Below are 25,303 nucleotides of genomic sequence, written 5' to 3' on the forward strand. Positions count from 1 at the left end.
GAAATAGAAGAGACCTTAAATACTATCTGGTCCCGCCTCTCACCCAATGCAGCAATGGCTTCGCTGCTCAAATGTCTGTGGTGGTGAGGCACTCCTGAGCTCAGAAGAGGCTCATAGTTTACGACAGTTCAAGTTGATGGAAAATTCTTTTGGTTGGACTGACATCCTTCATGAGAGTCTCTCTCCCCTCCAGTCCTAAGCCTTCTGCTTGAATGGGCAGTCTCTCCTTTCTGCTTCCATTTCTCCATTGTAGGTAGTACTCGTTTTATTGCTTTGTAATGGTCATCTCCAGTGCAATCTGAGCTCCTTGGGAGTAGCAATTATGTCTCTCTCTCTTTTTTTGTCTCTGCATTCCCAGTGACTAGCATAATGTCTGGCATGTAGGAAACTCTCACTATGTATCTGTGGAATGAATGAATATTACAATTGCAGTTCTACCTACTGGTCCGAATTCTGCGCTCTGTAGCAATACAGAATAAATATACTCTTTTCCACCTGGTGTGCAGCCTGAAGATGACCACCACCACGTTGCCTGTTAACTGTCCCTTTTGCAGGCTAAACATTGTAAGGGCCTTCGTTTATTACCCTTATGACATGAATTCCAGTGGTCCCCCTCCCCTTTCTGGGATCCCCCATCTTCTAGAGACTTTGTAATTTTTTAGAGTCCCTCCTAAATGTGGCTCCAGGAATTGATGATAATATGCTTGATACAGTGGCACTAGCACAAATGACAGTGACACAGTCTCTTCTCATGATCTGGACATGAGCACAATTTTTCATTTTGACAGGATTCCACAGGCACTTTTTGATATGTTGATAGTCGAGAATTAACTACATTAACAAAACAGACCAATAAATTGGAAGCATGATTGTCAACAGAGGCATGCATAATCTGCTAATTCACTTATGGTATTAATTTGCTGTCAGCATGCAGTAAAAATATTACATAATTTGCTAAGAAAGTATTGGTGTTTGTGATATCTCTATGTCCCAAACATGTACTGTGTGTTCCGACTAACATAAATTTGAGAGGATAGAATGAAGGAAAGGTCAGGGGAAGATGGTTTTAGGTACTTTTTTAAAAGATTTTATTTTTAAGTAATCTCTATGCCCAATGTGGGGCTTGAACTCACAACCCTGAGATCAAGAGTCACATACTTCACCGGCCGAGCCAGCCAGGTGCCCCAGTTTTAGGTACTTTGTACCCCAGCATTCCTCAAATTGGAATAAGCTAGCTTTATGCATTTATTTTTTGGCCACATTTGCCATCATGCCTTTATTGTCTATTTCCACCACTGGATGCATAAGACTAGCTTTGTGCATGTCACAGAGAGGCTGGGTTCTCTACCGCTCTCCCCCAATTTCACTGTCTTCTTTACTCAGAGATCCATTCTGTCCCCTTTCTCTGGCGTCAGTAGTCTTGGTCCTCATGGAGGTGCTCACTGATATTATAAGGGTTTCTGTTACCCTTGGGGCGCCTGGGTGGCTCAGTCGGTTAAGCGTCTGACTCTTGATTTTGGCTCAGGTTGTGATCTCAGGGTCGTGGGATTGAGCCCCATGTTGAGCTCTGCCCTCAGCATGGAGTCTGCTTGGGATTCTCCCTCTCCCTCTGCCCCTCCCTCTGCTCATGCTCTCTCTCAAATGCTCTCTCAAATTGTTTAAAATAAAATCTTTAAACAAACACCCCCAAGGGTTTCTGTTACCCTTGAGCAAGGGATCATTTTTATTTGACTAGGGGATTGGTGTCCTAAAGAAGGGAGTGGGTTTCTTGGCATTGTAAAAAGTGCTGTTCAGGGGCTGGAAAAAGCCAGCCCTGCAAACAGGCCACTAACAAAGGGGAAAGTGGCATGTTCCATACAAAAATACCTTACCCTCACTCAGTTTTGCCTTCTCTACTTTTATCATAGATTATTTATTGCTTAATAATTTCATCAATTTCTTCTCTAGATTGTGCCTTTAGTTAAGAGAACATCATTAAAAACTCTAGTCTGCTTTTTCTTCCAAATTATTTAGCCTCTCCTCTGAAATTTCACTTTTTTAAAAAAATTATTTATTTATTTGAGAGAGAGAGCGAGAGTGCGAGAGTGTGGGAAGGAGCAGAGGGAGAGGGAGAGAGAATCTCAAGCAGACTCCGCGCTGAGCGCAGAGCCCAATGCGGGGCTCAATCCACAACCCTAAGATTGTCATGAGCTGTGCCACAACCAAGAGTCAGACGCTTAACTCAGGCACCCTGAAATTTCTACTTGTAATAAAGGTTCGGGGCACGGGTGCTACTAGCTGATACAAATTCCAAAAGGTGGCTTTGGCCAGCTGTCTGCCTGAACTGAGCATTGCAGGACTGCCGTGTGCCTCCTGTGCCTTCCCTAACATTCAGGAGCAAATGTTGCATCATTGTGTTTTTCAAATGCCGGGATATGGACAGGTGATCCTTGTGAGGGAAGGCACTGGAAGAGAGGAAGCTGGTGACACGATTTCTCTGGAGAGCTCCTAACCTCCTCTTTCCTCCTTCTCTTCTCTGCCTTTCCTAATGCTTGCTGGCATCAGAAGAGGACAGGTGCTTTTGGGTCCTACTGGGAGGACGGGGGGGCGAGGGGGAGAGCAAGGCCTGGATGGAGGGGGCCCATTCTCAATGCTTTAATGTGGTTATAAGTCTCAGGTCTACAAAAGTTCTTTGCGTGGTGACTCTGACAGTGGAAGTTTCAAGCACTTGGGTTAGGCCTGTAAATGGGAGATTTTGGGGGTTGCCCATCACATAACCTTTCAAGTGTTTCCCTTTCTTATTTAGAGACCTTAGATTCATCATGACCAGAAGCAGGAGATGGTTGAATTTCTTTAAACTTTCTATTCGCATAGGGCTTTCAGGTTGCCAAGGAGATTTTATACACGCCATCCCATGTACTTCCACAGCAACTTGGTGTGGTAGAAGCAGCAGGAATTTTATGTTCATTGCTTCATCCCCAGCACCTAGAATAACGTCTGACACGCAGAGGTGCTCAATAAAGATCTGTGGAATGGAAGAATGAATCCCCATTTTATAGACGAGGGAATCGAGAGTGAGAGAGGGTAATTGCAGGGCTGAGGCCAAGCAGTGTCACAGTGGGCGTGTTCCATCAGTCTAGTCCAGAGTCACCACAAACAAACAAGTCTGGGTAATGTGGTGCTTGCTACGTGTAGCCTCCAAATGAGTCCTAACCAGAATGCCACCCTGCCGGGCTTCCGATACAGAAATTCGGGAGTTGCTGCTGGCCCCGTGACTTGCTCCAGGTGACACAACTAATGAGGACCAAGTCCACGATGCCCTCCAAGTCCGCAGAACTCATGGCTACAGATTGTTTTCCCATGACAAGTCCAGACTCGTCGGCTCTGACACTGACAATATCCTTTTTGGTGAAAGAGAGCAATTCGTCTCCAAAAACGTTTTAAATTTCTTGTTCAAGCCTTTTTTTTTTTTTTTTAAATCGGGATAAACTGTCAGTTAACCCCAACCGCTTCCCACTAAGGCACTGGAATCAGTGAATGTTCCTGTCACTCACTGTAACCCTGCTACGGGCCCCTAGTATTCACGCCTCACCACGTGATGGGATCCGAGCAATTTGGAGAAGAGGAAGAGCGGCACATCTGGCTTGCCAAATGCATCCAACACATGGTTTTCTTCCACATCTGCTTTGAAGAAGCCAGCCGCTCTGACGAGGTGCATTTGGAAAAAGGAATCATTGAATTTTACACTTTCTTTCCCTAAAGCAAAGGCAATGGTTTCCATTTTGACTTGGAGCAAGGTGCACAGGAAATTACTTCATTTCTAAAGCATGACCAAACCCCAATTCCATTGTCTTTCTTTCCTCCACTTCAAGGTCACACATTTCTAAGCATTCAGACAGGTTCTGCTTGTCAGTTTCCTCTTGCTCAGTCAGCGACTGCCGTGTGACTATGTATTATAGGTGCAAGCCAGGGGGGAAGCAGGGGAAAGAAATACTGGGTTCTATTCTTAGTTTTTCTATCGGTGCATTGGGATCCTGTCCGAATTATTTTGGGGGCTGGGCTTTTAGACAACTTCAGTGGAGTTGGAGGTCACCTTTTGCCCAGACATTGAGTTTTGCCCTCAAGTGTCAGGTGCTTGTTCCAAGTGCCTTTGCCTAACTAACATTTTCACACTGTGCTGTGAAGTCCAGGGACAGGTTTCCTTCCACCTCAAGGAGTTTCAGATGTCTCCTCTCCAAAGGTGCAGGTGACAATCCAGATCAGTTTCCAGTGACCTTTCTAGCGTCCCTCCCTAGCATGCAAAGTCAGATCACTATTCTGATTTGTCTTCTGCTTCTCTTGCCAAGTTAGACTAAGAATATTCCAATGGGTTGAAAGTAGCATCGGTGGCTGTATGACTTTGAAAGCCAGAGTCAACAAAGACTTGGAGAAAATGGTTCTAAGGTCCTATCACCCTATTCTGGGGGAACAGAGGAAGGGACCCAGTATCCTCCACCCCTGTGACTCTCAATCAGCAATGATTCTGCCTCCCAGAAGACATTGGGCAACGTATGGAGACTTTTTTTTATTATTACAACTTGGGGAGAAGAGTGTTACTGGATAGAAGCCAGAGATGCTGCTAAATATCCTACAATGCAAAAGACACCCTCATGACCAACAACAACCTGGCCGGAAATGTCCGTAGTACCACAGCTGAGAAACCCTGCTTTATGGGCTTTGATGGAGCCACAATTTAATGGGCAAAACAACAGTAATTAACATTTAATTGAGCCCATTCTCCCAGACTCTGTTTTAGGTGTTTTACGTGTGTTGACTCATGTAATACTCACAAGTTTGTGAAATACATTATATTATTATCCCATTTTAGAAGTGCACAGACAAGTTAAGTAACATGCCTAAGGCTGTATAGCCAGCAGGTGGTGGAGCTGGGCACTCACTCATGTAGCCTCCTGAGTCCATGCTCTCCAACAGTATACTGTGCCCAGGTAGGTTAAAGGATGTTTGCAAATTATACTCTAGGGCTGGACCAAGTTCACATAAAATCTGCTCAGAATGGTGCCTATGCTTTAGCATGACATCAAGGGGCATATTTCTATTATTTCCCCCCCTGAAATGTGAGGTTGAAGACTAAGATGTCTTACCCTTAACCCACATTAAGTCCTCACTTTTTAAACCAGAAGTCAACAAATTATTTTTTCCCCTTTATTCTGAGAATGAAAACATAGACATATGGACCACTAGGGCTGTGATCAAGCAAGAATGAATCAACTTTTATTGTTTCTGATATTCTCATGTTTCACTCCCCGACCTGGACAGTACCAACTCTTCCCATTTGTCTTACCAGATACAAGATGCCCTCCCCACTCCATCCTGCTCACAGAAAAGGATTGGAAACATTCCCAACTGAGCAAGAAATGACGGGGAAAAGCCTAAAGTGGGATCCCCTGGCAGGAGAACTTGCATTTCAGCAAAGATCAAAACACAGCTAAAGGAATGATAGGCCAATAGCGGACACATCAACTGGTTAAGGGAGAGGTGTGTGTGAATATTGAAAAGCTGACTTTTCTAACTATATACCTTCACCTTTAGATTGTAGGATCTATTTTCAGGATAGAGAATGGGCCACAGAGAAAGTGTGCCTGCCACACCCTTTAACTATCAGCTAAAGCAAAGCATCCAATTCCCTGACTCCCAAGCAATGGATTGCCTCTAGTCCTGCCATCACTGTTGAAACCTCTAGGGTTACTTCCCTCAGCCTGCTGGACTTCTATTTTTCAATGAAATCTCATCTTCAGCAATCCAGAGCCTTGGCCAATTGGATTTCACTTTCAAGCTGTATTTTTATTTTTTATAACTAAGGTATTTAAAAGAGAAGTTCAATACTCTTATTATTCTTGAATCAGTTATAATTGTAATGCAGAGGTCAAGCCTGACAATCCAGGGCCGAGGAAATGAGAAGAACAAATATTCTTCTACTGAGGAGAAAAAAATCTATCCTGGAATTGCAATATTTTGAGTTTCCACGGTGGCTGTTTCTTCCAGGTCCTTAGAGCAAGAAGTATTTTCATACTAAGGGGGGGGGGGGGAAGCAATAGAAAAAAAAAAAAGAAGTAATTTGTTCAGGAAGATCAGGAAGAGCCAAAATTTTCCACTTAGTGTTTTTTGGGACGAGTTAGTTTTCCAAAAGATGAGCTGGAACTAATCCGAAGAGTTCTCTTAAAGCCAGCCCATCTGTTTCCTATCTGTAAGTAATATATACCTGGGCAGCTACTGATCACAGCTCCTGTGATTCTGATGTAATTGGCCTGAAGTGGGGCTGACAGATTTTTTCAAAAAGCTTCCTACGTGATTCTAATATTCAGTCTGGGTTTAGAACAATCAACAAAGATTCTGCAACAGCTAGCCACCAGTTATTGCAGTGAATACCGACAATCGGAAGGCTACCATTCATTAAGCTCTTGGGTGCACCAAGAATGGCGCCTCATTCTTTACATACATTATTGTGAATCCTCCAAATGGTCTAGTGAAACAAACATTACCCCCATTTTATTGATGAGGTAACGGATGCTTATTTACTGGTTAATGCTTATTTACTGGTTAATTTACTTGTTCAAGATGATACAGTTGGTAAGATTTCTAGCCCTGACCTCTCTAAACCCTGGACCCGTTCATCCAACTGCCTAAGTGGTGTCTCCACTTGGATATCTCATAGGCATCTCCAACTTAACATGGCCAAAATGCACCTCTCGATTCTCCCCATGCCCACTTGCTACTCCTCCAGTGTTCTCCATCAGAGAAAATGGTGCCACCACGCTGTTCAGGCCAATCCCAGGCAGTCATCCTTGACTTCTTTATTGGCTCTCACATTCTGTTCCCTGTCAGCTCAATCTCCACAATATATTCAAAATCCAACCACTTCTTATCATCTTTGCCCCAGTCCAAGCCAGTCATTTTTCACCTGAAAGACCATCCTCGCTTCTTATGTGGTCTCCCTGCTCAACTTTTACCCTCGCCTAGCAGTCTGCATGTCCTTTTGTGCATAAATTGGATCATGTCATTCCTCTGCTCAAAGCACTCAAAATGGCTTCCTATCAGTCACAGAATAAAATCCAAAATCCTTACCAGGGCTTAGGAAGCCCAGCACAACAGGGCTCTGGTTTGTCTTGTCTCATCTCTTACTGTTCCTTCTCTCTCTCTTTGCTTCAACCACGTGGGCCATCCTCAAACCCACCAAGGGCGTTCCCATGTCAGAGCCTTTGCTCATGCCGTTGCATCTGGAACGAATCTCTCCCCACCCAACTCCACCTCACGTTTGCACGGTCTGCCCCCTTGCTTCAGTCAGGTGTCTGGGCAAATGTCACTTCAACAGAGAAGCCTTCCTCCATCAGCTGAGATGAAACAGTGCTCCCAACATGTCTCCTTACCTGCTTGTTTGTTTTCATTTAACTTAACACCAGCTGAAACATATATGTTATTTACATATTTGTTTATCTTTTTTGTCTCATCCACTAAGACAAAGTCCAAAAGGAATTTGTTTCATTTGAGCACTTAGAACAAGGGCTCTCACACAGAAGGTCCTCAATAAATATTAACTGAATGAATAAATGAATGAATGAAGTAGCTGAGATTTAAACCCAGATCATTTGACATGGAAGTCTATATTCTTAATTACATTGTCATCATTTGTCTCCCCCACCATCTTTCAGAGCGTAGAGAGATAAGGTGATAATTGCATAGATGCCAAGTGCCAGAAGTAGTGCTCAAATCTAGGTCTTTTGGCTTCCAAAACCTGTTTTTTTCCCCTACTACTCCACATTGCCTCTCGGTGGAGAAGTTGCTAGTGATTACATAGAACAAAATGCCAGTGAATTCATTGAGGTTTAGTGCTCGCTTCGGCAGCACATATACTAGAATTCATTGAGGTTTACTTCTTTGACCTGTCATTTCAACGTGATTTTATATAGCCTTCATCTTCCTTGGTTCAGCTTTGAAGCGCGTGCAGTATGCTATGAGGGAAAAGGCACCAATATAATACTCCACTGGCTTGTCACAAGGCCTTAAATCCTACCATTATAGATCATGCCTTCTGTTTGACTTGGACAAATTACTTAAATTCCCCTAATGCTCTAATAATTATCTCTGAAATGGAGATAGAATGTGAAATGAGATAATTTATATAAAGCACCCAGCACAGTGCCTGGAATGTAGTAAATCCTCAATAAATTAGATTATGCTATCATAGCAAATGCGAGGGCAACAAAACTCATATTCACCACCTTTGTATGATTTGGTTTATTAGAGAATTTGTGCTGGAGGAATATGGGAGGGACGGAGAATCAAGCTAGGTCTTGGGGAGGGCAGGCAAGAGGGGATGCCGTGGGATGATAAGTCAGGAGCACACTGAGGGCATGGCCATATGTGGGTGGGAAGAAGAATGATGTCAGGTTATGTGCCGTCAATGCTGCTGAGGCAGAGAGTAGGATAAAAGCTAATTCATTAGATGCTTAGCAGAGAATACCTTTAAGTCCAAATGGGGCCACTAAAATGTTCAATTTCAATATATTCTCTGGTGGCTCTCAATTTTGAACAGTTGGGCTTTAGATTTAAGTCTTTTCCTTCTTGCTGTTAGGAGTGTTCCGGTAAGTATTATTTCCAAAGGCGCTATGCTGATTTAAAAAAGTGGCTGGCTGGGGTTTTGTCTGGCAAACACACTGACTGTGAAACTGCAGGAAAATTGGTTTTCTGGCATTCGTGTGTCCTGGCACAAACTCTGCAGCATGGAAGCTCAAGTTATAGAACCTTCTGGTAAGTGCAGCATGTGGGGGGTGACTTCAAAAAATAATTAGGTTTCACTAATCTTCATCATTGGGGGCCAGAGGCAATGGCCTCCCTATGCAAAATGGCAGATAAGGCTACTACTTTTGCTCTTATTTCCTTTAGAGAAGTAGTCAGCCACTTAGTTTGATACTTGCTCACAAACACAAATCAACCTACTTCTTTACACCCCCATTCTTCATGCTCAGGCCCTTGATGCCAGCCTGTTTTTATTTTGCCTTGGCCAGCATGAGTGCTGAGAAGAAGCCACCCAGTCACCAATGTTCTGTCAGGGGCTGGCTTGTCCATGGTGAAACGTGCAGATATGTGTTTTCTTCTGGTGCATAGAGCAGAGGTTAAGAACATAGGTCCTAAAGTTATAAAGACCTGGCTTTGGTACTTATTACCTGAGTGACTTTGGGCAAATCATTTAACCTTACTGAATCTCAGTTTCCTCATCTGAAAAATGGGGATGGTGATAAGACCTACCTCACAGTGCTCTTGCAAGGATGAAATGAGAGATCACTTATAATGAATTTAGCACAGCTCTTGACAGCATAGTAAGCACTTAGTTACTAAGTTAGGAAACTTAGTTAAGGGTCTCCCCCTTTCAATAGTTGTATCAGGCACTGTGGTAGAATGATATAGGGCACAGAGATGTGGTCGTTACTATCAAGGAGCCAAAGGAACGAACAGAAGCACAGTCCAATAGAACTTTCTGAAATGTTCTATATCTGTGCTGTCCAACATGGTAGCTTCTAGCCACACATGCCTGTTGGCCACTTGAAATGTGGCTAGTGCCACCGAGCAACTGAATTCTTGATTTTAATTTTGTTTAAATTTAACTAGTCACATGAGGTTAGTGGGTACCATATTGGATAGTGCAGGTCTACAGCTTAAGGGAAGCAGAAGGCCGAGGGACTAAAAGGTAGCAAAAGGGCACCAAGAACGGCTTTGACTTCTTCACAATATTTTTCGTGTTTGCTCTGATGGTGGAAGTGACGGCCATATCAAAGTCCTGTTTGCCCCAGTTGAAGGAATTGGTTATACCCTAGGTTGAGGGGCGGGGGAGGAGGAGCCATAACTCCTGCTCCATTCAGGTCTGATCTATAGCTCCGGATAGCTTACCCAGCCTGTGTTATGAAAGACCACTCCCGCTGTATTATTTGCATGGGCAAAAATCCCTTGGGCATACACAGGAACTGTTTCCTTTAAATTTATTCTATTAGTATAAAATTGAAAATAAATGAACTCCTGGGTCTAGGTATGCCATGAAAGAATATTCTCGTTACTGCTGTCTGAGAACTATACCATCCTTCGAAAGAGCAGAGTGTTATACAAGGGAATATTTGTGCCAAGAAAAAATAGAGTATGCTCCCTAAGTTCCCACCTGGCCTGATTTTGTCTTTCTGGCTCTGTGAGTTGCTACATTAAGTTGTTTGGATGCCCTCTCTCTGAGTCTCCTTTCTAAGAGAAGAATTCCAACAGAGGTGGGTAGGCAGGTGGCAAGATTCACAATTTCCCCCCATTTTTAAAAACTACTACTTCCCTGTATCAGCTCTGATAGACGGGTTGAAGGATTGAGTATAATCAAAATTGAAAGTAGTAGAATCTCCAGAGATGCTTTCCACTAAAAATTCCAAATAACTTTGTCAAGTACTCATTCCAAAGGCCTTTGCCTAGCATTTTCAAACTGTGTTACAATCACATTAAAGTCACAGCTGTAAATTTGCCTTTTCTGAGTCACCAAAGGGAGTATGGGACCAGCATTTCATATGGTGGTAAGACTGGGGGAATTAGATGGGTTGAATGTTAAGGCCATTGGGCTTGGTTACTGTCATACGGTGACCATCATATTGAAACAAGCCCTACCAAAAGTTCCACACTGAGGGCTGCCTGGGTGGCTCAGTCAGTTAACCGTCTGACTTCAGCTCAGGTCATGATCTCAGGGTCCTGGGATCGAGTCCTGCATCAAGCCCCACATCGGGTTCTTTGCTCAGTGGGGAGTCTGTTTCTCTCTCTGCCCCTCCCTCTACTAGTGTTCTCTCTCTCAAATAAATAAAATCTTAAAAAAAAAAAAGTCCCACACTGAAACGAATGCTGCCAAATCGCAAATTTGCAAATCAAACCCCATTAGAAATAGAAACAGATTCATGCTGAAGCAAAATTGTTCTTGTTTTTAAAGAATCATCTAGAAAACTAGGTTGTTTCATATTCAGGACTGTTGTATTTACTGCAACTATTGAACAGAAACAAAACCAAAGTACAAAGCTCTCCAGAGTAAATCCAATCAAACCATTATTTCATTTGACTTGAGTTTCTGATAGATAACAGTTATCACCTCTATTCAGTAAGGATCAACAGTCAAACTGCAGAAGGAAGCCATGTTGAATCCTAAAGGATTTGGAAGAGTAAAGGGAACCTGAAAGCCTTGGTTGCATTTCCAAATTTCGTATATTTTCTAATACCTGGGAAACCTGTGGCCTGTGGGATAATTTATTAGGAGTCGTCGGTTCAAAATTCATCCTCCTTAAGTCCCCATTTTGGTACCAGCACCTTATTACCAGAGAAATACAGTAACTTGAAAAACAGGCTCTCTATATCTCAAGCAAGACCATTATTATCTGGTGCTATTTCAGAAAAGTGGAGTAGGCCAATAATACTTTTAAAAAAAAGTTATGTATTTTCCTCTAGGACTCTCCTGCTTGCCTTCTATTCCAACTCTGATCATCCAATGGCCGACCTTTATCAGCCGAAATGCTTATTGCTCACTACCTCCCACCCTCCATCCCCACCAGTGTACCACTAACAGTAGTGAACTCAACCAATTAAAGACTGTTTATGCAGACCCGTATGTTTTTCAGAGCCCATTAGGATAATCTGTCACTGTTATCTGGTTTTCTTTCTCAGAATTAGAGAGCTTGTTTCTCTTAACCCAAGATTTTTTTAAGTCACTTGCAAATTTTAATTTCCATTAGAATGCCTTTTCCTTCACAGTCCTGCGTGTAAAGACAACGGAATATTTAATTAAGAACCCTCCTAGATAGTCATCTCTCTTTGAGGCTTGCTTTCAATACCCTCTGCCTTGAAATTGTTTGTCAGCATGGTGGAAAAAAATGGACTCCCTCCCCGCTTCTACACTTAATGGCAATCTGCATTTCTACTGATTTCTATCCAGGTCATTCATTATCCACTCACTGAAAAGTATGTTATTAATGAGAAGCAGGTAGGAGTCATGCTGTCCTCCCCAGGCTTAAATGAATCTTTAAGATGGTACAATCAAACAGATATGCAAAATAGGCCATTAATGCAACAATAAGTTTACAAATTTAAATACAAAATCAGGGAATGCAGAACTTTTTAAGTTTCTCATCATTTCAGTCTTGGCAACATGGGACATGCTGAATATATAGTACAGTGTTGGGAAGACACGGATCCAAAGCATTGAAAAAATAACCGATGTTTATAAGGGAGACTCCAAGATTAGCTACCAGACTTCTGGAATGCTGTAACTGTATCTGTGTAGATTGGCTCAACTTCAGGAAGTAAGGTTTTCGGCACCTTCAAACTTGCCTTTCCCTGGTTTGTGCTGCTATGCCTAGATAAGAGTATGCCTTCCATCATGTAACAGATGAATTCTTAGAAAAAGCTGTGCCATGAATTAGATTCATTTTTGAAAATCAAATTTTATTTCTCTTTCGATGCATGGGCTGTTTTATGTTTATTTCTGACAGCCCTCCTCTTAGGTTTTTCTGACAAGCAGTTAATGATCTGCAAACACCAAAATGCACTAAAGGATCTCCATTTTCCAGGGAAGACTATATTTCTAATGTGAATAATTAGTATTTATTGCTTTTGTCAGTTGTGAATTTTCTGATATAAGGATTACTTAAGGAAGAGTCCCGCTGTGTTGTGTAGCCAAACGTTTGGGAAGAAAAGGGAAGCTTTCAAGCTAACAAACAGTTTTAACTAGCCCCTATTAATCTCTGGACTGGCAGAAGGGCAATCCCCATAATTGCTGGGGAAGACAAAGCGATTCGAGGTGGGAGGTCCTGATACACTGGGTATTGTGTTGCATCCCTGAAGTGCCACTGGCTACCAGAAGAGGTATCCGTGGTAACAGTATGGGTCCCAGTGGAACAGAGGGGAAAAAGATTGGACACTAGGTGGACAAAAACTCATCTGGTCTCCACAGAAGAGAGAAATTACTCTTGAGTGAGGGGGGGGGTGGAGGTCTCATCTCTATCATAATCAGCACCCATGCTTCTGTTTGGGAGATGGTGATGGTGGCACCCCATGGGAGGTTAGAAAGAAGGCATGGTCCCTCTTAAGTATTCATCAGCATTGCAAATAATTTGTGGTGGGAATACTTGACTATCTTGTTAACATTTCCCCACGCCGGCTTCACCCTGTATGAGTCTGAGCAATACCCATAGTGCACACTGACTGGAACCCTGTTCAAATGGCCCCTAACTGATGGTGTGGATGAAGGCTGGGCAGTCTGGTCGCTGGGCTGGAAAGCATTTCTCTCCTGCTTGGGAATCAGAACGCTCCTGCTACCGCCCCGGTGCATCACACCCCTGTTTGCCTCATGCCCATAGCATGCAGAAATGGCAGGGACGAGGCAGAATTAGCAAAAGGGAGGGAGGAAGAAAAGAGCACAGCCATTCCACTTCTTTCTTGAAGGCCCAAAGAGCCAGCACTTCGGTCTGGTTACAAATGTCCACCATACCCCTCTTTCCCAGAAAGATGAGCCCTCATGAACCCTTCTTAGTAGAGATACCAGGGGGAGGATCCGATTCAAATTCCCCTCACCAGTCACCTGCTCTTACTCCTGGGAGGCTTCACCCTGCCATGTGGGTACCTGGGGCTGTCCACCCCACAGGTCTCTTGTGTGGGAAAGGTTGAACCTCTGGTCTCCCTAATGCCTCTGTAAGAAACAAATGCAATTGTGTATGTGGCCCAATGCCCAGACCCAGCAGGTTAAATAGGAAAAGGGAGGGGGGTAAGGAACAGGGAGGGGTGTATTAGAAAAGTACTTCTGAGACAAACCAAAACCGCGATGAGATACCACCTCACACCTGGCAGCATGGCTACATTGAACAACACAGGAAACGACAGGTGTTGGGGAGGATGCCGAGAAAGGGGAACCCGCTTACTCTGTTGGTGGGAATGCAAACTGGTGCAGTCACTCTGGGAAACAGTATGGAGGTTCCTCAAAGAGTTGAAAATAGTACTACGATTCAGCAATTGCACTGCTAGGCAGTTACCTAAAGGATACAAAAATGCTGATTCAAAGGGGCATATGCACCCCCATGTTTATAGCAGCGTTATCAACAATAGCCAAACTCTGGAAAGAGCTCAGATGCCCATGGACTGATGAGGGGATAAAGAAAAAGTGGTATATATACACAATGGAATACTACTCAGCCATCAAAAGAATGAAGTCTTGCCATTTGCAACAATGTGGATGGACCTAGAGGTTGTTATGCTACATGAAATAAGTCGGGCAGAGAAAGACAAATACCATGATTTCACTCAAATGTGGAATTTAAGAAACAAAACAGATGAACATAAGGGAAGGGGAAAAAAGAGAGAGCAGGAAACAAACCATAAGAGACTCTTAAGGATAGAGAACAAACAGGGTTGCTGGAGGGAGGTGGGTGGGGGATGGGCTAGATGGGGGATGGGTATTTGAGGGCACCTGTGATGAGCACTGGGTGTTGTATGTAAGTGATGAATCACTGAATTCTACTCCTGAAACCAATATTGCAATGTATGGTAACTAATTAGAATTTAAATAAAAATATGCAGAAAAAAAAAAAAAAGAAAAGGCATCCAGCTGAAGGACAGGTGTTTCCCAGCTCCTGGCTCATCTTTCCCTTCTGGACCAGTTTTAAAATACACTCCTCTTCCTGATAGTATTTACGTACTCCTCCTAATTCTGAGCTCTTCCCAGTGACCGGGTTCATGTCTACCCAGCGAAGTTCCTCTGGGCTCCCTGAAGCTTCTGAGGAGCAGTAACACAGCACAGCACATCCACCGCATCATAAAAGACATGCAAAAGGTCCCAGAGGGAGGGAGGCCAGAGGTCATGTGATAGTGGAGAGAGCTTTGGTAATAGCCAAGAGTTCAAAGCCCTTGTTGCAATTTCTCATTCTGCCCCTTTTCATTTTTAAAAAGGCCCTTTCTTGTGCCCATAGTTTCCAATGATATTTTAATACTTGAACCTCCCCAAGTGAAGGCCAGCTGTTGTGTTTGTCTATCTACTGTCCTCTGGCATGGGGAATTGCGAAGCTTAGGAGTGCCTGAAGCCTCTCTAAGAACCCCAACACAGCAGCCCGGACCCCTTGAGACCCTGCAAGTTAGATGGGGAAAGAGATGGAGGGAGGGCTGTTAGCTTGTCATGCTGGCGGGAGATTTCAAGCTCCTGAGCAATCTCTACCCTCTGTCCCATTGTTTTCTTTCTCTTTATGACATTTCTTGTGCCCCTGCTGCTTTCCAGGTTCTACTGCTTTTGTTTTTCTGTGCTGACTAGCATCTAGGGATGTTCACCGAAATTCTTCCAGGTAGGGCCATTGGAGGTAAGAGATTCTTTGAAGCCTCTATGAAATCGCTAATACGGCAGCCCCGACCATGTGACACCCAGCTGGTAAGAGAAAGAGAGAGGGAGCTGAGGGGCAGTTAAAGGGAAGTAGGAGAGCGCCATCTTCTACTTCTGTCCTGTTTTTTCCTAAGAAATTCCTCTACTCACAGCTTTGACCTAGGTCATACTGACTGAAATCTCCACTGATAACCAAGCCCTGGACCTAGCCACCGGCCATCCTCTAGGATGGGAAGTTGAAATCAGGGGCCTGCTGAAGGGTCCACAAAGACACTAATACAACAGTCCTGGTCACTCAAGACCCACGCAGTAAAGGAGCAATGGAAAAGGAAGGGTGTCATAGGGATCATAGGAGAAAATATAAACATTCCAAGGCCTCTGGACATTATTACCCTGTAGTGTCATTTCTTCCTCATTTTTAGGACTCCTATAGTCCATAGTCTCCAGATACCATTGCTTGCATTGCTTGAACTTCCCTATAGATTTCTGTCTGCTCTTGGGGCACCCTAAAGCCTCAGATTCCAGTCCCTGAAACAATCATCTCCCATTGGTCCCTGTTGATCAGAGGAAAAAATTTCCTTTCTTTCCCTCTCTGACAGGAACACTGGGAGGAGGAGGCTAGCACTCAGCCAGTCAGCTGTGTTCACTCTCAAGATACCTCTTCCTGCCAGACAGGCCCTAGCTACTTCTACTCAGGCTTCTCTCTGCCTTATAGGACCAGCCTCCAGCCTTCCCCCTTTATCCTTCATGTAGGATTAATGGAAAAAAAGCAAATCCAAATCATCAAAGTAGAAATTCTCTTCTATGTTATGCAATCAAACGTTCTTCAAAGCAGCTCTTAGTCATCTGTGTTGGAATCACTTGGGGTGCTAGTTTAAAAATGCAGATCAATAGAACCTATGGGATCAACATGGCGGGAGGAGGCATTAGCCCAATAATCTGTGTTTTAAAATAGCTCTCCAAATGATTTTATATGCAACCAGTGTTGGAAAACATTGCTCTAGTGCAGTCATTCATCAAATTATTGAGTCCCCTATTCAACATCCCTGACAAGTGGCCATTAGCTTATTCTTGAATCCCTTCAAAGATGAACAGCTCACTATCTATGGAGATAGCTCATTCTATTTTTGGATCGCTCTATGAGAATGTTCTTCTTACAATGAGCCAAAAATCTCTATCCCTGTAATATCTACCCTTTGAGTTTTGTTCTGTCCCTTAGGGCCCCACAAAACAAGTACAATTCATCTTTGAAATGTCTACCCTTCAAATATTTTTTTTTCAAAAAAGGAAACATCAAATTTAATTTAAAGGAAAAAAATCAGAAATTGAGAAAACAACAGAACAAATCAATTCCTGAAAAAAAGAGTTCTGCATCTTGGTGATCACATTTATTGAAAGGGTTGGAAAAAAATTAAAATGCCCTTTAGCTTAAGAATTTTTTAGTTATCTGCAAATCAACTCATTTCAGGAGTGGAAGAATCCTTGGTCATTTCTTAATATCAAAATTTACACAGGTTTCTCTTTTGAATGTCTTCTACATTTAAAGAGGCAAACATACAAAAGCTCCTATATTCCATACATGATAAATTCTTTGTTTCAGCCAACTCTTAAAGGAGGGGCAACTAGTACAACACCATCTCCCCAGACAAAAAGCATTGGAATATTCCATTTTGTTGATTTATATATCTCTTCGTATGTTTCCTCATCAATTTCTATAGTAGTCACAGTTTCTTCCACATCTCCCAATATCATATTTAAATGCTGATCATAAGCATGTAATCTGCCTCGAAGCTCTCTGTCATTTCTCATTTTCACATAAATTCGCTCATCCAGGCTGAGCCTGATGAGATCCAGGGGCTCTTCTACAGTGTTGGTAGTTTGTTGCTGGTCCACGTCGTCCGCCATGTTTCAAACCCTGGGCCTTTTCCCGCCTCTACCCTTCAAATATTTTTAAGACGATCCTAATATATTCTACTGCTGCATATTTTCTTCAGGCTAAATAGTCTCAATTCTTGTGATGTGAAAAACAATCTTGTAAAAAACTGTAGACTAGTCCCTGTAGGTCAGCTCTTTGGGCAATTCCAGCTAGGAGTGTTTTAAGACAAGATCAACACGGAGCTATGAGAAGCATGGTTGTCTTCTTGATGTCAACTCTAAAACTGATGTCAACTCTAAAAATCTGAAGGTGTCCTCCAAGCACCTGTCTCTTACCTTTGACGACTCCCTATGGATCTGTATTGCATGAATGTATCCAAGCCTCCTTGAATATATTTATATTTCTCCTCAATCACTGACCATCCTATTCTCAACCTTCTTGCTTATACAATTGGCTGAAACCCCAGGCTGAGAAAATAAAGCAAAAATGTTCTTCAGGATTTGGCCAGTGGGGTAGTTTGCTCCCTGCTGCTTTCTATAACAAACTTCAGATATTTGTTCATTACGATTACCCAAATGATGGTGGTGGTGGTGGTGGTGTGTGTGTGTGTGTGTGTGTGTGTGTGTGCATGCACACACATGTGTATGTGTGTCTGTCTGGAAGAAAGGGGCAGGATACAAATATTTGGAAATCAAACTTCAAAACTCTGTGCAAAGGGCCTTTAATATGATTCTCTTCATGATTACCCCATTAATACTACCACATTCAGGAAAAGGGGCTGCTCATTTTGGCTGAAATAATGTCTATTATAGTGGGGTTATTTTTAAATATGAAGTGTTGGTTATGAAATCTTTCATTTGATATTGTTTGCCAAAGCAGCGATGGATTTTGCTTTTCAACACTGGTTCTTCAAACTCATTTAAAAGAAAGCAAAGTATTCTTTGGAGAGTCCCTTTTTAATGAACCTCATCTTCACATGCCAAATGTGAATGATGAAATTAGAAATAAGACATCGCTCAGAGCACCCTGGTCTCAAGCAATGATTTCCAATCTACCCGTGGCGGGCTATAGATTGATTTCTACCATGATGCTATTGTTTCAAAGCAATACTTTTTCTGGGAACCTTTTTTTCCATCCTAAATTTCCTCCCCCAAGCATATACACATATACTACCTTGTACAAACAAATCTTAGTGTGAACCCTATAGAAAACTAACAGTTCCTCAGTCAAGAATAGCCATAGTCTAACATGATATAAAGTCATGGTCTTGTTTTTTTATTGTTGGTTTTTTTTTGTCACATATGTATTCTCATGTACCCCTTGAACTATTTTTAAATTTTGTCTCCTTTAAAATCTTTTCTCTCTAAATATTTTGAAGCTGTCCTTTTCTCCAGAAACCTTTTCTGATTAATTCATCTGACTCCCCTATTGTTTATATATTGGACTCAGGGGTCTGGATGGCATCTCCTATTCATTCCCAGAATGTCTAGGACAGGGTTCTTTACCCAGTGGGTTGGAAAATCAATGCTACTGAATGATGCTAGAAATAGTCTGTGGGTACCTGTGTGGCTTAGTCGGTTAAGTGTCCGCCTTCGGCTCAGGTCATGATCCTGGCATCTTGGGATGGAGCCGGGTGTTGGGCTCCCTGCTGAGTGGTGAGCCTGCTTCTCCCTCTCTCTCTGCCCTTCCTCCTTCCCCCTGCTCATGCGCACGTGCGCTCTCTCTCAAATATATAAATAAATTAAAAAAATCTTAAAAAAGAAATAGTCTGTAACCCAGACCAGAGACTCAAAGAAGATAAAATTGAGAGTCAAATAAATCAGGCTGTGAACACAAGAATTTTTACAAAACTGAGAAGTAAGATTCAGTTCCAGAATTCAGGTTTCTTTAGGCATAGCAGCTAACCACCTTCAACCACCTTCAGGAACCTCTTCATTAGGGCACCAGGGAGTGTGCACATAGGAGATCAGTTTTGGGAATAATGTACAGACAGATGCCCACAATCAGAACTGGAAAGAAATGCAATAGATCATCACTATCTAAGTCCCTCCATCAGACAGGTAACATTCTCAACCATTTAGAACAGAAAGAAGGTGGGTTTCATTCTACCACCCATCACCTGCATTCTGGTGCAATCTTGCTGGGGCATCAGAATTGCAGCACAAACACAGAAAGAGAAAGCATGTTCCCTCAAAGTTTTGTTACAAGCAGGAATTGGTAGCTAAAATATCCGGGACCCTCCATATACATACGTGATATAGACAGGACTTTAGGTTTTTTTTTTTTTTTAAGTTTTTTTTTTTTAAAGATTTTATTTATTTATTTGAGAGAGAGAGAATGAGAGATAGAAAGCACGAGAGGGAAGAGGGTCAGAGGGAGAAGCAGACTCCCCACTGAGCAGGAAGCCCAATGTGGGACTCGATCCCGGGACTCCAGGATCATGACCTGGAGGTAGGCATGACCAAAGGCAGTCGCTTAACCAACTGAGCCACCCAGGCACCCTAGGTTTTTTTCAACACTTACATACATACACATACCTCCCCCTCAGTTGCAGTCCTGTATCAAGATGAAACTTTGTGATACTAGCTAAAGTTCTGCCCTAGCAGCCTCTTCCTATTGGGAGAGAGGCATTTATAGCCTAAGAGAAGAGTAGGATTGTTTGAGCAGCAATGGGAAGAAAACAGAACAGAAAATGTCCTCATCTTTTGTATCAAAATAGACCTTAAAAGTTAAAACAGAGAAACAAAGAATTGTCATACAATCCAGCAATTCCACTCCTAGGTATATACCGAAAGGATCTGAAAACAGGGATTCAAAGAGCTCTTTGTACACCAGTGTTCACTGCAGCATTATTACTTGGATAGGGTTAATCCTCAAAAAAATATTCAAGTCCAGAAGCCCCTGTGTTTCATGCCTTTACTGGGTCTTACTGCTTTCTTCTTAGAAGATGGATTTATGGTAGAAGTGACTAACTCCATTTTGCAAAAACATAACTATTATACCCCTGGTGCCTAACTTGATATGATAGACCCTCAATATTTATTTGCTCTCTGATTAAAAATGTAGAAGATGTTGAAGACTGGAATGAATATGACCACAGGACATCACCTAGTAGTTTTTTTTTGGGAAAAAAATCATGTCAAGCTTTTGTTTGTGTGAGTTGCCTTTTCCTTTCAAAATTAGAGTGCAGGGGTGCCTGGGTGGCTCAGTCGTTGGGCGTCTGCCTTCAGCTCAGGTCATGATCCCAGAGTCCTGGGATCGAGTCCCGCATCGGGCTCCCTGCTCAGCGGGAAGCCTGCTTCTCCCTCTCCCACTCCCCCTGCTTGTGTTCCTTCTCTCGCTGTGTGTCTCTCTCTCTGTGAAATAAAAGGTAAAATCTTAAAACAAACAAACAAAAAAACCAAAAGTAGAGTGCAACCAACCATTCTAGTTGACCGAATATTTTTGTTAGCTGCGTTTCAGGAAGTTGAACTTTTACTTGATTCTGATGGTCAAGCTTTTAGACATCTGCATGGTGATGAAGGAGAATTTAATAATTAACCTGTGCCAGCTTGCCAGGTGAACTCAAGGAATGTCTAATTGAACAGATGGGCCCAATTCCTCCAACTAGAAGCGCTGAGGGGATTTGATTTTGTCAGCTAAGGAAAGAAAGTGAGATCCTGAGGTGAATTACTCTAGGGAAGAGAGTTTCAGAGTTCTCCCCAAGATCTGGGGATCCTGTGTGGTGTTAATTACCCTGGCGTTGTCCGAGAGAGTTGGCAGCCTCAAAGAAAATGAAGACTCCCTTAGGCTTTCTGGGCTGTGAAATGCTCTCATAAGCAAGTAGGTTACCTGGGAGGACTAACAGAGAAATGCTAATGAAATCCATATGGTTGGTTACTTTGGGCAGATGGCCCGCATGCCCCCTTGGAAGCACCTGAAGGTTCTAGGTGGTCTTCAAGGGCAGCTGTGAGTCGTTCATGGTGAAGCGGTTGAATCTGCAGGCCACAAAGGAATGGCTGAAAATGGACTAAGAGATGAGGTCAGGAGTAGTATTTTATAACAGGGGTAGGGATGGGATCAGGAGGATGGGGGAGGGGGAGGATACAAATGAACTTTCTCTCTCCTCCCAAAGCCAGGCAGAAACCCACCTCTCTTCCACTGAGCCAGCAGAGATTATTTTATTTTCTCTTATTTTCTTCTTGGGAAATACCCCTCCCTCATGTCTCCACAGAGCCTTGTTGGGAGTCTTTATGCTTTAATTGTTCTAGAGTTGGGCCCTTCCTCTGAAGTCTCCTGGGATTTGGGGCGCCTGGGTGGCTTAGTCGGTGGAGCATTGGACTCCTGATTTCAGCTCAGGTCATGCATGATCTCAGGGTTGTGAGATTGAACCCTACATCCAGTTCTGCACTCAGCTTGGAGTCTGCTTGGCCCTCTCCCTCTGCTCCTCCTCCTGCTCTCTCTCTCTCTCTCAAATAAATAAGTAAAATCTTTAAAAAAAAAAAGTCTCCTGGGACTTATAGAACCCTTCATACTTTTAGAGATCTTTCTGTGATATTATCCTCTTACCCTATAAGGAAGGTAGAGCAGAGAACATTCCCCTTGATAGATGAGGAAACTGAGACCAAATACTTCTTACCCAAAGAAAAACGAGAAAGTCATCAGTGGATGTAGAACTAGAAATCATTTTCATCCTCTCTCTTTTTCTTTCCAGTTTTATCCAGCCACAACATAACCCTTGGCATATCAGAAACTATAATCAGCTGTGAATAATGGCGGTTTGCTATGTTTGTGGCATTCACTCTAGTTTTATGGATGTCTTCCTTTTCTATGCCATCTTGTCTTGGATCCTTTTGAGGTTATCAGAGCATGGGAAAATGTCACTTAAAGGTGTGTATAGGTTTTCTTTTCTAATTGATCCATCAAGGGATATAAAAACAAAGATCAACTAGGAGATAATACAGACGCCTTAGCATGTGCTGCACCAGAGGCTTGATTCATGCATAACACTCCCTGTTTCTGTGAACACTCAAGCCAGAAAGGCAGTGAGATGGGGTGGACAGAGGACCCAATCTGGACTCAGAGTTCGAGCTCTTCCCCATGGAGCTGAGTGACATTTGGCAAGCCACAAAGCCATTTTGCCCCATGTGTTTCCTCCACGAGGTAGGGGGCAATCATACCTGTTCTGCTTGCATTGCAGGATTGTCAAGGGCATCGAATGTGGTAATGTATGTGAATATGTGTTGCAAATTGACAGCCTGCTAGATTGTGAGCTTCCAGAGGGTAGAGGCCATTTCTGTTTTATTCATTACCTACCTGACTTTTGTGTTGGGGTTGTGAAGAATCATTAACCCTACTGTTATTCACCATGGGGTGTACCCACAGGTTGGCAGGTGTGGGGAAGGAGCAACATAAAACTAAACACTGTCAGCTGCCCTGGAGGTGTGATCATCTAGTTTCCTGACATGCCTATATTTCAGGCCAGTCTGTCCCCTGAAATAACCTCCAAATATGGTGGAAAACCCTGTCGAGGTGTTTTCATGTGATCTGGCCAAAGACAGGCAGAAATTTAATTTTGTGTATGGAGATGGAATCTCAGTGCTTAGCCTGGAACTTGGTACATGGAGTGTGCTCAAAAAAAGAGTTATTATTGAAGGAGTGAAGAATACATAGTAGAATCTAGGGCATTATTATTAGCCTGTCTTCATTGCTACATTGTCTCCTTTCTCTTGGAGACAGATATTAGGTGTGTTGTCAGTTGTGGGCAGTTGTCATGTCAACCAACCTCCACTCCCTTGGAAGGTGTCCTCTCCACCCAGGTCAAGACTTGCATGCAAGGAAGACCTACAGAACCACAGATCCCTGGGTGCTGAGGGCTGGGAAAAGCCAACAGCTGTCTGGGTGTACCTTTCCCTCTTCCAGAGGCCTATGTGGTCAGGCCTCAGCATCCTCATCTTGTGCCTGTGCCTGCCTCTACCTCCAGTCTTGACCTCTGAGGTCTAGGAGTCTTGTCATGTACGACATAGGAAAATAAGACTGTTTTTGATAAGGTGACATCCAAATAGCCGTGTCACAATTAAAAGACAAATTTTTCTTTTGAAAAACTGTCAAGTGGTATGTACCACAGATGTCTCTGACCTGCCATCCCTCGATGTCAACTCATCTCTGGTTGTTGCTATTATGTGTTCCCTAGTGTGTGGTTTGGCTGTGTCCTCAAACATTTGGTCTCATCATATGTGTCTTCAAACCAATTAAAACTGGTTGCAGTTGTCCAAGTATATTGTCTTCCAAAATTGCAAATTCATCATAGTACTTGGTGAGAAAATTTTTAACAAAAGGATTTTATATTTTGACATGTTTCCTAAGGCTAGGGGTTGGGTTGTGGGGTTAGGGAGGTCTGTTATGTGCATAGCTCAGTTGTAACAAAGCATAAAGATTCACGGTTAGTTTTCTTGACCATGTCAAAAGGTCAGCATACTCAGCAGAGGTGCATCTGTGGGGAGACTTTTCCCCTTTCCTCATATACTTCAAAAGCCCTATAATAGGTAACTGAGAAATGCTGACATGTGGACTCCAACTGAAAATTCATGTGTGTGTGTGTGTGTGTGTGTGTGTGTGAGGCGGGGGGGGAGAGAGAGAGAGATTCTGAATGTGTAAGCAGGATCTAAATACTATTATTAGGGACTGCTTTTCAAATCAGTTTGGAGGGCTCTTCATTTACAGCCTGAAATAAAAAAAAATTTAAATGACCAATGACAATTAGTCAAAGAGTCCTGTGTTCAAACAAAACAATTTCTGTAAGTAATTCAGTTGTGCTACATGGGGCATACAACGTCTACAAGTCAGAAGATGGTGGTCTCCAGATGAAGTTCAATTCCTCTGTCCTGCCCAGGGCCCTAGAGCAACTCACTCTCCTTCCACTCCTTCCTTTTATGTTTAATTTCTTAAAGGGGTTCAAATTCATATTAAATATTTCATTAAAAAAAAAAAACCCTTTAATCCCCTGAACTACCTTTAGTGGGGATTCAACCAAGTCTCTGGAAAAGAAATCAAGCATCATAGTCATCTCATTATATTGCTAGGGGTCTGAAGGCAGAAAGAATGTTGGAATTGCTTTTTCTCCCAGTGCTACTTTTTTAACATGAGTCTGTATCAGGTTAAATTTCCAAAACCTAGTGGAGAATGATCATTTCGGCACAGCTTTCGAACTCATAGTGGCATTTCTCTGGGCAATGACAATAAAGCTGTCACCTGGTTTTTTAGCATGGGTACCTCCACTGTGGTTGGGACATTTCATTTTGGAGCTGCTGTCTAAGGAAATCAGTTTGCAAGTCAAGAGGGCTGACAGTAATATTTCAGAAGTCTCTTCCAGCTGCATGCATTTTGCTCAGTCACCCCCCCCCCCACCTTTCCTGATGGAACAGGCCTCTCTGTGCCCGTGACTTTACAGGACGGTCAGATAACAGCTAAGGATAGCTGGAAAATGAGAAAAACAAAGGAATCATTTTAAAATACCATCATTTTAATGGCAGCCTTATCCAGGACGAGTAAAAATGTCTGCAGGGCAATTAGAAAGGAATTGTATTTTATTTATTTCTCTCTCTTAGTGGAAGAACTAGAGGGCTGGCCCCAGGCTGTTTTATGGTATTACCATTTGGTCCCTGAGGTTTTAGTATGCAGGAGAATGGGAAGAAATGAGCTCACATTATGTTTGTAAATGTTGCATGTGATCTCGTTTTATTCTCTAAAGTTCAGAAGGCATGCCATCGGAGGGCCTCACTTTTTTCTTAACATGGTGGAGTAACTATTCTTAAAACTGCCTTGAGATCATTGGGGGGTAGGGGAGGGTGGTGACAAGCTAGTTCAGTGAAGTCCCTGAGTGAGAGATGATGTGTTCTGTCTGGCTGTCTTCTCTGATCGATGTGGTTCAAGGAGGGTGGAGTGGAGAACATGGAGAGGACAGATGGCTTCAGTTGGCACCCCCCCAATTATATGAATACCAACCTTACCCTTTGCTAGGTCTACGTGACATTTTCAATACAAGCAGGCTA

The 25,303-nt window shown here is 42.9% G+C and overlaps 1 protein-coding gene, 1 long non-coding RNA gene and 1 pseudogene across 7 annotated transcripts in view; 1 reads left to right on the forward strand and 2 right to left on the reverse strand.

Annotated features, from left to right (window-relative positions):
• LOC141370373 (uncharacterized) overlaps nucleotides 1–25,303 on the forward strand; it is a 213,686-nt gene that overhangs the window by 103,422 nt on the left and 84,961 nt on the right. The gene's annotated exons all lie outside the window — the stretch shown is intronic.
• The window catches only part of GRIA3 (glutamate ionotropic receptor AMPA type subunit 3), a 280,967-nt gene that overhangs the window by 29,931 nt on the left and 225,733 nt on the right, over nucleotides 1–25,303 (reverse strand). The window lies entirely within an intron of this gene.
• LOC112809231 (U6 snRNA-associated Sm-like protein LSm3 pseudogene) lies at nucleotides 16,899–17,326 on the reverse strand (annotated as a pseudogene).

Source organism: Callorhinus ursinus, unplaced genomic scaffold, assembly GCF_003265705.2.
Source record: "Callorhinus ursinus isolate GAN/ISIS: 27379988/994484 unplaced genomic scaffold, GSC_fseal_2.0 scaffold33, whole genome shotgun sequence".
NCBI lineage: Eukaryota > Metazoa > Chordata > Mammalia > Carnivora > Otariidae > Callorhinus > Callorhinus ursinus.